This window comes from Oncorhynchus mykiss, chromosome 1, assembly GCF_057628025.1.
Source record: "Oncorhynchus mykiss isolate SJ-2025 chromosome 1, ASM5762802v1, whole genome shotgun sequence".
Classification (NCBI taxonomy): Eukaryota; Metazoa; Chordata; class Actinopteri; order Salmoniformes; family Salmonidae; genus Oncorhynchus; species Oncorhynchus mykiss.
Genome location: NC_143022.1, coordinates 54,250,355 through 54,262,642, shown reverse-complemented (window position 1 = coordinate 54,262,642; position 12,288 = coordinate 54,250,355). Strand labels below are relative to the sequence as shown.

The 12,288-nt window shown below is 40.9% G+C and overlaps 1 protein-coding gene and 1 long non-coding RNA gene across 2 annotated transcripts in view; one reads left to right on the top strand and one right to left on the bottom strand.

The window, feature by feature from the left end:
• Nucleotides 1-12,288, top strand: part of LOC110524655 (contactin-1a) — a 123,336-nt gene that overhangs the window by 40,678 nt on the left and 70,370 nt on the right. The gene's annotated exons all lie outside the window — the stretch shown is intronic.
• LOC149985564 (uncharacterized) lies at nucleotides 1,420-6,680 on the bottom strand. Its single transcript, XR_016483036.1, has 2 exons — nucleotides 2,434-6,680; nucleotides 1,420-2,302 (listed from the first exon to the last, which is right to left on the bottom strand). It is a non-coding gene; the product is annotated as an uncharacterized LOC149985564 (long non-coding RNA).

The following is a 12,288-nucleotide window of genomic DNA, read 5'->3' as shown; positions in this document are numbered from 1 at the left end:
TCTAAACACCTCTTCTCCTGTACACCCTAGAAAAGGTATCAAGGTGGGGGGAAGAAAAAAAACCTGAACAGTCTATTCTTTCCTGCGATTTTATGGTACATTGACCAAGCTTTTACTTAAGCCATTGTGCTTATTCCTGCGCGTTTCCCCCCACAGAAATTGAGCACTATTGTTATGGGTAGGCTTTGACACAGATCAGTCAGTCTAATGACAACCCTGACCTATATTTGGGGACCTCAGTCAAAGGAGAGGCAGAGAGGCCACCACACAGTGTAGATGCCCTCTGTAATGACCTCAGAGTAGCACATACAGGATATGACACAGACAACAGAGAGTTCAGGGCCAGTGGGAAGGAAACCAATGATGTTGTATACTGTATGTCCTCCGTTGCAGCTCTCCAGCTCTACCAGGGTAACCGGGCTTAGTAAGAGGGATATCATCCTGGCCACACAGTCAGAGGTGTCTGTGTGAAGCCTCTGGGGTGTGTGTGTGTGTGTGTGTGTGTGTGTGTGTGTGTGTGTGTGTGTGTGTGTGTGTGTGTGTGTGTGTGTGTGTATGTGTGTGAGGGAGGTGGGACGGATGGTTCAATGTGTGCGTGTAGTGTCTGGTGAGGTGGGATGAGATGATAGAGGGCTTGCAGAGGATGGAGGATGGTAGGGAGCTGACTGGATGCCTCTCTCTGTGTCCGTGTATGTCTGTGTGTCTGTTTTGTGTATGTTTGTGCTGCAGTACAACACCAGCCTGCAGGTTTGTGGCCTGTGCTCTGCAGAAGGGGTCTCAATACTGCTATGCCGCACCGGAGAAGGGATGTGTCTGTAGTGGGTGTGTGTATGTGTCAGGGTTGTGCTCAATTCAGAACTGAATATGCCTCATAAATTCCAATTCAATTATAGAATTTTATAGAGAATAGGATACAGAATTACAATTGAAATTTGAATGAAAGGAAATATCATTTAATTTAGTCAAATTCAATTAAATTCAAATGCCTCTTCTATTCCATATTAAGTGTAGTCTATACAAATTTACGTCTTGTACATAAAACATCAATTACTGAAAAAAACTGTCTTCTGGCAGTTTTCCGCATATATTTTCACATGCAAATGAGTTTTGTGGCAAACCGTTGCGGCAAATTTGCTGCGACTACTGATCGTCTGGCAGACAAAACGGTTTGCAAATTTGCTGCAAACTCAGTATGAATGTGCAAATGAGATCTGTTTTTTTGGTGTAGTGTGTGTTAACAACGTGAAATACATCAACCAGATCACATATACCTTTAAATGAACTTGCTTCTCACGGAGAAAGCTAAACATAAATGTAGTAAATATCCTAAACAACATGTATTCAATGTCTTAACAGATAGAAATAAAACTAATACAAATTGAAATCATCAGCATGCTAAAGAATAGAGCAAACACTGGCTATTTCCCAAATAAATAGATTATTTTATATTTTTATGTAGCTACAACATTTACATGACAGAAATGTGTACACTATGGGGATGTTTAAATGGGCAACTACAGAATTTACATTAGCCAAGTGATAACTGAGCAGTAGCTTTCAACCAATGGAAATTGAAAAGATAGTTAACAACATTTAAATAATAAAAAGAACCAACAACGAAATCAAACCCATTTCAGAACAATAGCCTTTTTGAGTGAACTTTGGAGATGGTGGCCCAGTGGAAGTCCTTCAGCCAAATCTTGTTGAATGCAAAAAATAAAATGAGGATACTGAAAACAATTACTGAGAACATTTTCTATTTTGGCGTGTTAAAAGTAGACTCAGTAGCTAATGGGTGGGTTTGGCTTTGGAAAAAAGGGGTCAACTGTTACAAAGTTGCCTTGATTCTGCTATGCTTCTCGCTGGATCTGGCACACTATATATTTTTCAGCAAGGAAACAATGTTTCTGCCTTGTATAAATGCTATAAACAAATGATTCAGCTAGCATCAACAGGGACTTAGGCCTACTAAATCTAAATGTGTGGTCAACTGTTCCTAGAGAGCCACAGTATACAGAATTGATTCAAATGAATCGGCTAATTATGATATTAAATCTAGACTGGGGACTTCATAATTAAAAGACAGCTGTCTACTAGTTGTATTTTATCCCTGGCTTGGGTGGAAGAAAAGCAACACAACATTGAGTTATTGACTTCATATTATTTTTCCAGAATTAATTATTATTAATGTACATCTCAAAGCCATGCACGCAAGAATCCTTGACCTGGTGTACACACATTTCTCCGTCCTCAGTTGGATTGGAGGCGTTGATCTGTATTTTTGCCTTGTAACTGATTGCTTCTAGAAAGAGAGAAGGAACAACACATGATCAAGATGAGCTAGCTACTACTTTAAAGCAATTAGATATCGAATTGTTACAAATAATGAATGTATGGGCTACATTTATGAGAATAATACATGCATTTGCTTACCTTCTCAATCTCGAAGAAGATACACTAATTTGTCACTCAAACAATGTGTTATGAGTGAGTGCACCAATGTCTCTTCCAACGCCACAGGTAAATACTGTTGCTACAGGTTTGCCTCAGATTCACCACGAGTGGCAAACATTTGCAAACTTCTGGCAACATTTTCTGGCACACTATTTAGTTTGCAGCAAATTTGCCACAATTTTAGGGTAGTTTCCTGCAACAAATTCATTTTTTGTAAAGGATCAAACATGTCATTATAATACATGTATATAAAATATTTTCAGGACAAACTTTTAAAATGAATGATAAAAAACCCCAACTGTTATTATATTTCATGAATCACTTACAGTGGGGGAAAAAAAAGTATTTAGTCAGCCACCAATTGTGCAAGTTCTCCCACTTGAAAAGATGAGAGAAGCCTGTAATTTTCATCATAGGTACACTTCAACTATGACAGACAAAATGAGGGAAAATCACATTGTAGGATTTTTAATGAATTTATCTGCAAATTATGGTGGAAAATAGCCTGAACTCGAACCTAGAATCTCTAGTGGAATCACTAGCACTGCGCCACACTGCATTAAATTCTACTTCCTGTCACTCAAATAAAAAATTCTACATCCTGTGGGGTGTGGTCAATTAAATTTGGATTTCAACTCAGGAGTTGAATGGGAGTCAATTACAAAATTCTGAATTGAGCACAACCCTTGTGTGTCGGTCTTTGTTTTGTCTGTAGTGGCAGTGTGTGTGTGTGTGTGTGTGTGTGTGTGTGTAACGAGGGGGGGATAGCACACAGTCTGTGTCTCAGTGTTTTTTCTTCTTCCCTCCCTCTGCGTGTGTGTATTTATGTAAGATCATTTGTACATTATGTTTGCTCTTGAGCTATTGATTCAACACTTAATTTATTTGGGGAATGCCTCCTTAAATATGTTTCAGTTAGTGTTTCGTCTTATTTTCTTAGTCTGTTTTATTAAAATGGTCATATATATATATATAATTCATATATATACAGTGGGGAGAACAAGTATTTGATACACTGCTGATTTTGCAGGTTTTCCTACTTACAAAGCATGTAGAGGTCTGTAATATTTATCATAGGTACACTTCAACTGTGAGAGACGGAATCTAAAACAAAAATCCAGAAAATCACATTTTTAAGTAATTTATTTGCATTTTATTGCATGACATAAGTATTTGATACATCGGAGAAGCAGAACTTAATATTTGGTACAGAAATCTTTGTTTGCAAGTACAGAGATCATACGTTTCCTGCAGTTCTTGACCAGGTTTGCACACACTGCAGCAGGGATTTTGGCCCACTCCTCCATACAGACCTTCTCCAGATCCTTCAGGTTTCGGGGCTGTCGCTGGGCAATACGGACTTTCAGCTCCCTCCAAAGATTTTCTATTGGGTTCAGGTCTGGAGACTGGCTAGGCCACTCCAGGACCTTGAGATGCTTCTTACGGAGCCACTCCTAAGTTGCCCTGGCTGTGTGTTTCGGGTCGTTGTCATGCTGAAAGACCCAGCCACGACCCATTTTCAATGCTCTTACTGAGGGCAGGAGGTTGTTGGCCAAGATCTTGCGATACATGGCCCCATCCTCCCTTCAATACAGTGCAGTTGTCTTGTCCCCTTTGCAGAAAAGCATCCCAAAAGAATGATGTTTCCACCTCCATGCTTCACGGTTGGGATGGTGTTCTTGGGGTTGTACTCATCCTTCTTCTTACTCCAAACACGGCGAGTGGAGTTTAGACCAAAAAGCTATATTTTTGTCTTATCAGACCACATTGCCTTCTCCCATTCCTCCTCTGGATCATCCAGATGGTCATTGGCAAACTTCAGACGGGCCTGGACATGCGCTGGCTTGAGCAGGGGAACCTTGCGTGCGCTGCAGGATTTTAATCCATGACGGCGTAGTGTGTTACTAATGGTTTTCTTTGAGACTGTGGTCCCAGCTCTCTTCAGGTCATTGACCAGGTCCTGCCGTGTAGTTCTGGGCTGATCCCTCACCTTCCTCATGATCATTGATGCCCCACGAGGTGAGATCTTGCATGGAGCCCCAGACCTAGGGTGATTGACCGTCATCTTGACCTTCTTCCATTTTCTAAAAATTGCGCCAACAGTTGTTGCCTTCTCACCAAGCTGCTTGCCTATTGTCCTGTAGCCCATCCCAGCCTTGTGCAGGTCTACAATTTATCCCTGATGTCCTTACACAGCTCTCTGGTCTTAGCCATTGTGGAGAGATTGGAGTCTGTTTGATTGAGTGTGTGGACAGGTGTCTTTTATACAGGTAACGAGTTCAAACAGGTGCAGTTAATACAGGTAATGAGTGGAGAACAGGAGGGATTCTTAAAGAAAAACTAACAGGTCTGTGAGAGCTGGAATTCTTACTGGTTGGTAGGTGATCAAATACTTATGTCATGCAATAAAATGCAAATAAATTACTTAAAAATAATACAATATGATTTTCTGGATTTTTGTTTTAGATTCCGTCTCTCACAGTTGAAGTGTACCTCTGATAAAAATTACAGACCTCTACATGCTTTGTAAGTAGGAAAACCTGCAAAATCGTCAGTGTATCAAATACTTGTTCTCCCCACTGTATATATATATATATGAATAAGTATTATTCATGTACGATAAAGTAAATGCATCGCCCTATGTGCCCAGTAGCCCAGTATACCCTACTTTGCTTTAGGGGTGCATTCTTGTTCATTATCATATGTAGGTTATGTGTAGTCTGCCTTACAGTGTATATGCACCCACTGTATATACAGTGCATAGAATACAGAGCCATAGAGGGGTGATGTGTTTTCAATCCAGGTTTAAAACGTCACCTGTAGAGAGAATTTTGCAACTCCTGAGGGTCCGAATGCGCTGCCACAGTATCACCATATGGGTTACATCCAAAATGGCACCCTATTCCCTATTGAGTGCACTACTTTTGACCAAGGGCCCAAAGTAGTGCACTACGGTGGTCTAGCGGGTTTGAATCCGGCCCAGTGCTATTTCAGCACACTCTCCTCTACAAAATGATGGAGTTGATCGTGGACTTCAGGAGACAGCATCAAGTTCCTCTGCGTGCACGTCACTGACAATTTGAAGTGGTCCACCCACACAGGCAGTGTGGTGAAGAATGAACAACAGCGCCTCAACCTCAGGAGGCTGAAGAAATTAAGACCCTCGCAAACTTTTACAGATGCACCATTGAGAGCATCCTGTCCGGCTGTATCACCGCCTGGTAGGGCAACTGCACCGTCCTCAACCACAGGGCTCTCCAGAGGGTGGTGCGGTCTGCCGCATTGCATCTCTGCCTGCCTTCCACGACATCTACAGCATCCGGTGTCACAGGAAGGCCCCAAAAGTGATCAAGGACCTCAGCCACGGCCTGTTCCCCCCGCTACCATCCAGAAGGCGAGGTCAGTACAGATGAGCCAAAGCTGGGACCGAGAGACTGATTAACAGCTTCTATCTCGAGGCCATCAGACTGTTAAATAGTCACCACTAGCCGGTCTCCGCCCTGTTATTCAACCCTGCACCTTAGAGGCTGCTTCCTATGCTCACAGACATAGAACGCTGGTCACTTTAATAATGTTGTCATACTGTTTTACCCACTTCATACAGTATGTACAGTATTGTTACTGTAATTTAATTATACCAATATGTTTTCATTAATTTAATTCCCTTAATCTATTTTATGAGAATTTGTAAGATTCTTGTTTGCATAAAATAGACGGAGACCAGTCTTATCAATAATAGGTAACTGAATTTATTCTCGGAGCGCGCTGCCACGTTACCACGAGCAACAGTTTATATACAATAATATGACGTAATTTCATTGCTTCTAGAATGAATCCCCTACTCCCGACCTAGAATCAAGTGAGTTTAAAAATTAATTCCAACTCACTAACACACTCACAGGTCACACAACCTAACTGAATTAACTTTAGACCCCTCACCATTATCAATCACCACTTAGGAATGCACTCACTGCCTTATCTAAAACACCCCAGAGCTCAGTTTCGTTGTTTCAACCATAGGTTAACTACCTTATCTGCTTACTTAATCCACAACCCATTAATTTCTGCCTAGTTGGAATGGTGTTCATTAACTTTAATTACTCCTTGTCCGTGTCACACAATCCCTTCTTATGAACTCATATTGTTAATCAGATATAATAAAACATAAGTTAAAGTATAAGTTTACTTAGTTACAGTTCCATTTAAAATGAGAATATTGTTCAGTCATTTAATCATAATATTTCTAACAAGTATATACTGTATTCTAGTCAAGGCCTATCCTATTTAACTATAGCTGTACATATACTATTCTTCAGATATACTACATATTCTATCTACATACATAATGTCTATACATCCCATCATATACAGTATATTACCATGTTATGTACTTGTTTCTAATTGGCTTGAAGGGCATTCTAGAGTGTGTATTATTTCCCTATAATGCACGGTATGTCAGTACGGTAGAATTCAATGGCTTTAGTTCCTTGTTACGTGCCGTGCTCTATACTCCAGACTCCGATATTGCGCGTCCTAATATTTTTTTCTATATTTCTTCATTCCAATCTTTTACTTCTTTAGATTTGTGTGTATTGTTGTGTATTGTCAGATATTACTGCACTGTTGGCGCTAGGAACACAATCATCTCGCTACACCCGCTAAATATGTGTATGCGACCAATACAACTGGATTTGATTTAATTTAATTTCACCTCTGTAAACATACAACAAGTAGTGCACTATATATGGAATAGGGTGCCATTTGGGACTCAGACATTATGTGTCGTACTGTAGTGACCTTTTATAATGAGTTTGTATGCGTGAATAAAGTGCTGTTATTTGATTAGCCATGAGTGAATAGCAGCAGGCAGGGAAATGGTTCTCACTTGTGTCCCTTGGGTTAGGCCCATTTTCTATTCTCTTTCTGCCCCTTGAAAAATTCATGAGAAAGCACCCATGTGTAAAAGAGGAATAGGGAACTTGTTTGGTTACTACAGTAGGTCACATTAATGTTCAAGGACACACTTCATTTCAAATCAACAAAAATGTACTGTGAATATTATTACCCATTCACTGTTGACGGTGATGATAAGCCTTTGAGGTACGACCCTGAATATGTTAATCTGGATTTCAGACGTTTCCTTCTGTATAATAGGTCAGGTTTATTTTGTTTTTTTTAATATTATTCAGAATATTATGAATGGGTGTTTTTTTCTCTCCTTCCATGCAGAAACTAATCCAATTATAACCTCTAGCTTTTGAATAGTTTTTAAAAATAATGCATAGACAGCACTTTGGTAGAAGGGATGAAAGTCTGTGTTTGCACGCCACCTTACTTCACTGACACCAGATGAACCCTGGTTCAACCTCTGAGACAGACAGGGAGAATATTCCTCTACGATTTGGCTGATTTAGATCATCCTGGCGGGTTCTGTGTTGATTCGGATGGATTTGGCTGATTTAGCTCATCCTGGCGGGTTCTGTGTTGATTCGGATGGATTTGGCTGATTTAGCTCATCCAGGCGGGTTCTGTGTTGGTTCGGATGGATTTGGCTGATTTAGCTCATCCTGGCGGGTTCTGTGTTGGTTCGGATGGATTTGGCTGATTTAGCTCATCCTGGCGGGTTCTGTGTTGGTTCGGATGGATTTGGCTGATTTAGCTCATCCTGGCGGGTTCTGTGTTGGTTCGGATGGATTTGGCTTAAGCCCTGTACCATAATAACCACATTGTTGTTTACTGATTGTTGTTGTTATTCTCTGGGAGTGCGACAATGCCCGTATAATGATGGGGGTCATGGGGTATACGGCTAGGGTTGGCTGTGTGGTAGTATTGTTGTACTTGTATGATAGCAGACAGACGGCACTCTTAAAAAGAAAGCGCTATCTCGAGCCATATAGGGTTCTTCGGCTGTCCCAATAAGAGAATCCTGTGGAGATCCCTTTTTGGTTCCGCCAAAAGAGTTACCCAATGGGGACAGCCGAAGTAGCCTTTTGGATCCCTTTTTTTCTAAGGGTGTTGTTACGCCAAAAGAGGCTAATACATATTTTGTATTGACATTGGTGTAGCTGGCGCCAGACTCTCACCAACTAAGCCACACAGGGCTGATGTACACGTATGGCACCAGACAGACTGTTTAGGAAGCAAAAGAGGCAGCTTTGAGCCCTACAGAGCCCAGTGGTCAAAGCTTGGCAATCATGGGTAGTTTTCCTGCTTTTGGCTTAGGCTCAATTCAAGCCTCTCTTGTCTGAGAGCTGAGGCCCAGCGTTTTATTATTAACAGCAACACAATTATCCAGGTTTCAATTTAAAAAATGAACTACCTGCATGTATACACTCTGATTAATTGACCTGATTGTCTTAAATACATAGGGGTGGCAGGTAGCCTAGTGGTTAGAGCATTGGGCCAGTAACCTAAATGTTGCCAGATCAAATCCCTGAGCTGACAAGGTAAAAATCTGTAATTCTGCCCCTGAACAAGGCAGTTAACCCACTGTTCCTAGGCTGTCATTGTAAATAAGAATTTGTTCTTAACTGGTTAAATTAAAAAAAACTTTTTTTGTTTAAATACAGCCTATGTCCGCTCCCCTGTGGAAATACAATTAGCGAAATACAAAAATCACCCTAAAGAAATCTGCATCTGGGGTGGAAGGTGGCCGAGCTACAGCGGTGTTTGTTAAATCATGAGACATCCCGAAAATCTGTCTCTAACCAGAATAGAAAGAGTGGGAGGCCCCGGTGTACAACTGAGCAAGAGGACAAGTTCATTACAGTGTCTAGTTTGAGAAACAGAGGCCTCACAAGTCCTCAATTGGCAGCTTCATTCAATAGTACCCGCCAAACACCAGTCTCAAAGTCAACAGTGAAGAGGCAACTGGTGATGCTGGCCTTCTAGGCAGAGTTGCAAAGAAAAAGCCATCAACCCGGGGTCGCCTCTTCACTGTTGACTTTAAGACTGGTGTTTTGGGGTTACTTTTTGATGAAGCTGCCAGTTGAGGACTCGTGAGGCATCTGTTTCTCAAACTAGACACTAATGTACTTGTCCTATTGCTCAGTTGTGCACCGGGGCCTCCCACTACTCTTTCTATTCTGGTTAGAGCCAACTTGCACTGTTCTGTAAAGGGAGTAGTACACAGCATTGTACGAGATCTTCAGTTTCACATGGAATAGCCTTAATTTCTCAGAACAAGAGTAGACTGATGAGTTTCAGAAGAAAGTACTTTGTTTCTGGCCATTTTGAGCCTGTAATCTAACCCGCAAATGCTGATGCTCCAGATACTCAACCAGTCTAAAGAAGGCCAGTTGTATTGCTTCTTTAAATAGCACGGCAATTTTCAGCTGTGTTAACATAATTGCAAAAGGGTTTTCTAATGATCAATTAGCCTTTCAAAATGTTAACCTGGGATTAGCTAACACAACGTGCCATTGGAACACAGGAGTGATGGTTGCTGATAATGGACCTATGTAGATATTCCATAAAAAATCTGCCATTTACAGCTACAATAATCATTCACAATATTAACAATGTCTACACTGTATTTCTTATCAATGTAATGTTATTTAAATTGGACATAAAGGTAGCCTTTCTTTCAAAAACAAGGACATTTCTTAGGGACCCCAAACTTTTGAACAGTTATTTATATATATATATATATATATATATATATATATATATATATATATATATATATATATATATATATATATATATATATATATATATATATTAATATGGATACATAATAATAATCCTGATCTTTCTTGTATTTCTCAGATATAGGAAAGACACTTTAAAACACTTTAAAACAAACTTCCTTTAGATTTTTTTTGACTGTCTTTCCATGTATGAATGTGTTATTTCAGTGTGTTTCTATGGGCTAATAGTAAGGCCAAATATATCAAACATTTTATCAAATTGTATTTGTATATATATTTTTTTATACCTAAAGGGGTCCTGAAATGCTAAATCTAATTGCTAAATGATCCTTGGTATGACCATCTTAAAACAATTCTATATGTTACCTTAGTATAACCCCCCCCCCCAGTTTAGACTCTTAAGGATTAATGGATGGAGGCAAGTGTTTGGGGCAATGTGGTTCCTGACCTGATAGTAACTTGACTTTATAGTTATATTTAGATATCCCCAGTATGCTTCCCCTTCACGTACAGACACACACGCGCACATACACACTGCGCCACCCCCAAGTGGTATAACAGTCAAGTCAGTTCAATCTGGTTGGATTTGGTTAGTCTACTTTAGAAAGAGAGATTGAAGAGGAAAACACAATCAAGTGTAAGTACAGTACTCTGTTGAAGAGACGGAACGTGGCTGTGTGGGCCCCAATAACCTCCATGTTGTAATCCCCTCTGGAGAATCCGAAGCCCCTATGTTCTGTGTTGTACCTTGTGGTTTGGAGCTCCCATCTTGTCCAGTAGTCTTACCAACAACCTCCAGGTGAGACACATGAGAATGTAGAATGTTAGGCTCAGCATTTTCTGGGCATCTAAAATGAGGCTAAGGCAGCTTCCATACAAAATATACTGTCAATGTTGTACATTGTACTGTAGCTAGCTGTGTTCATGGCTACATAACTTGATGCTCTTGTGGTCAGATGAGTGGGGTTGATAGAGAACATCGGACTCTTGGTTTCCCATTCAGTGTTTTCTCATGATCCTCTTGTATTCCTATCAGTGTTTATGGGTGTGTGTTTGCGTGTGTGTGTGTGTGTGTGTGTGTGTGTATGTGTGTGTTTGCGTGTGTGTGTGTATGTTTGTGCATGTGCGTGCCCCTGTGTGTGCATTTGTGTGTGGACTACAGGGAGGAAATGTGTTCAGTGGAAAGACGATAGTGCTGAGTCAGAAGACTGGAGTCAATCACATAGAGGAGAACTACCTCAGAGCTGTGTATGTGCATGTCCTGGTGTGTGTTTGTGCATGTGGGTGTGTGTGTGTGCATGTGTGGGTGTGTGTGTGTGCGTGCATGTGTGCATGTGGGGGTGTGTGTGCGTGCATGTCTGGGTGTGTGTTTGTGTGTGCGTGCGTGTGTGTGCGCAGCATAAACTACACACAACACAAACTCTATGCTCAGCTACTATGGTACTACAGTGTGTAATGGCCACTAATGGAAACCTTAGCTAAATAACATGAGTGTTTACTATGTAGTCTCAGGGAACGCCTTTGACTCTCTCCTTGACCTCATTAGCTTTTCAAGTATGATATTTGGTGAACTAAATAAATATTTGGTGAACTATATTAGATATCCGTTGGTGGCTTTGACTGATGCACTTTTACTGAGTTCCATTTTCCTGTTCCCAAGGGAGACCAGTGAGATGGTTACTGGTTACTCATGTTTTTTTTGTGTGGGGGGGGGGGGGGGGGTGGACGACTAATGACAATGCTGTGGTTAATTGGCATACTTATGCAATGCAACATGAATGACAAGCAATGATGTTTCTCTTCTCCCTCCAAACCATTGCAGGATAGTCTGTGTCACTGCGGTTCCTTCCTGACATGTTTTAAGGCTACTGGAATGAGCTTAGATCAATTAAGGTCCATTTCCTCTTCTCACGGTGTTGGCATGGTCGGCAGGGCATAAATTGCCCAGTAAGATGGATGATGTGTGTTCGTGTGTGTGTGTGTGTGTGTGTGTGTGGTTGTTCAGTTAAGATGGATGCATATGGGACACACAGACAGAGAGAAACAACAAAGTTTTCTGCATGATTACGCCGCCCATGAAATCCTATAAATCCAATCAATCCCAAGCCCCGCTTGTGTTTCTCTGCTCTCTTTCTATGTGTGTGTGTGTGTGTGTGTGCATGTATCGTCTCAGAACACACGG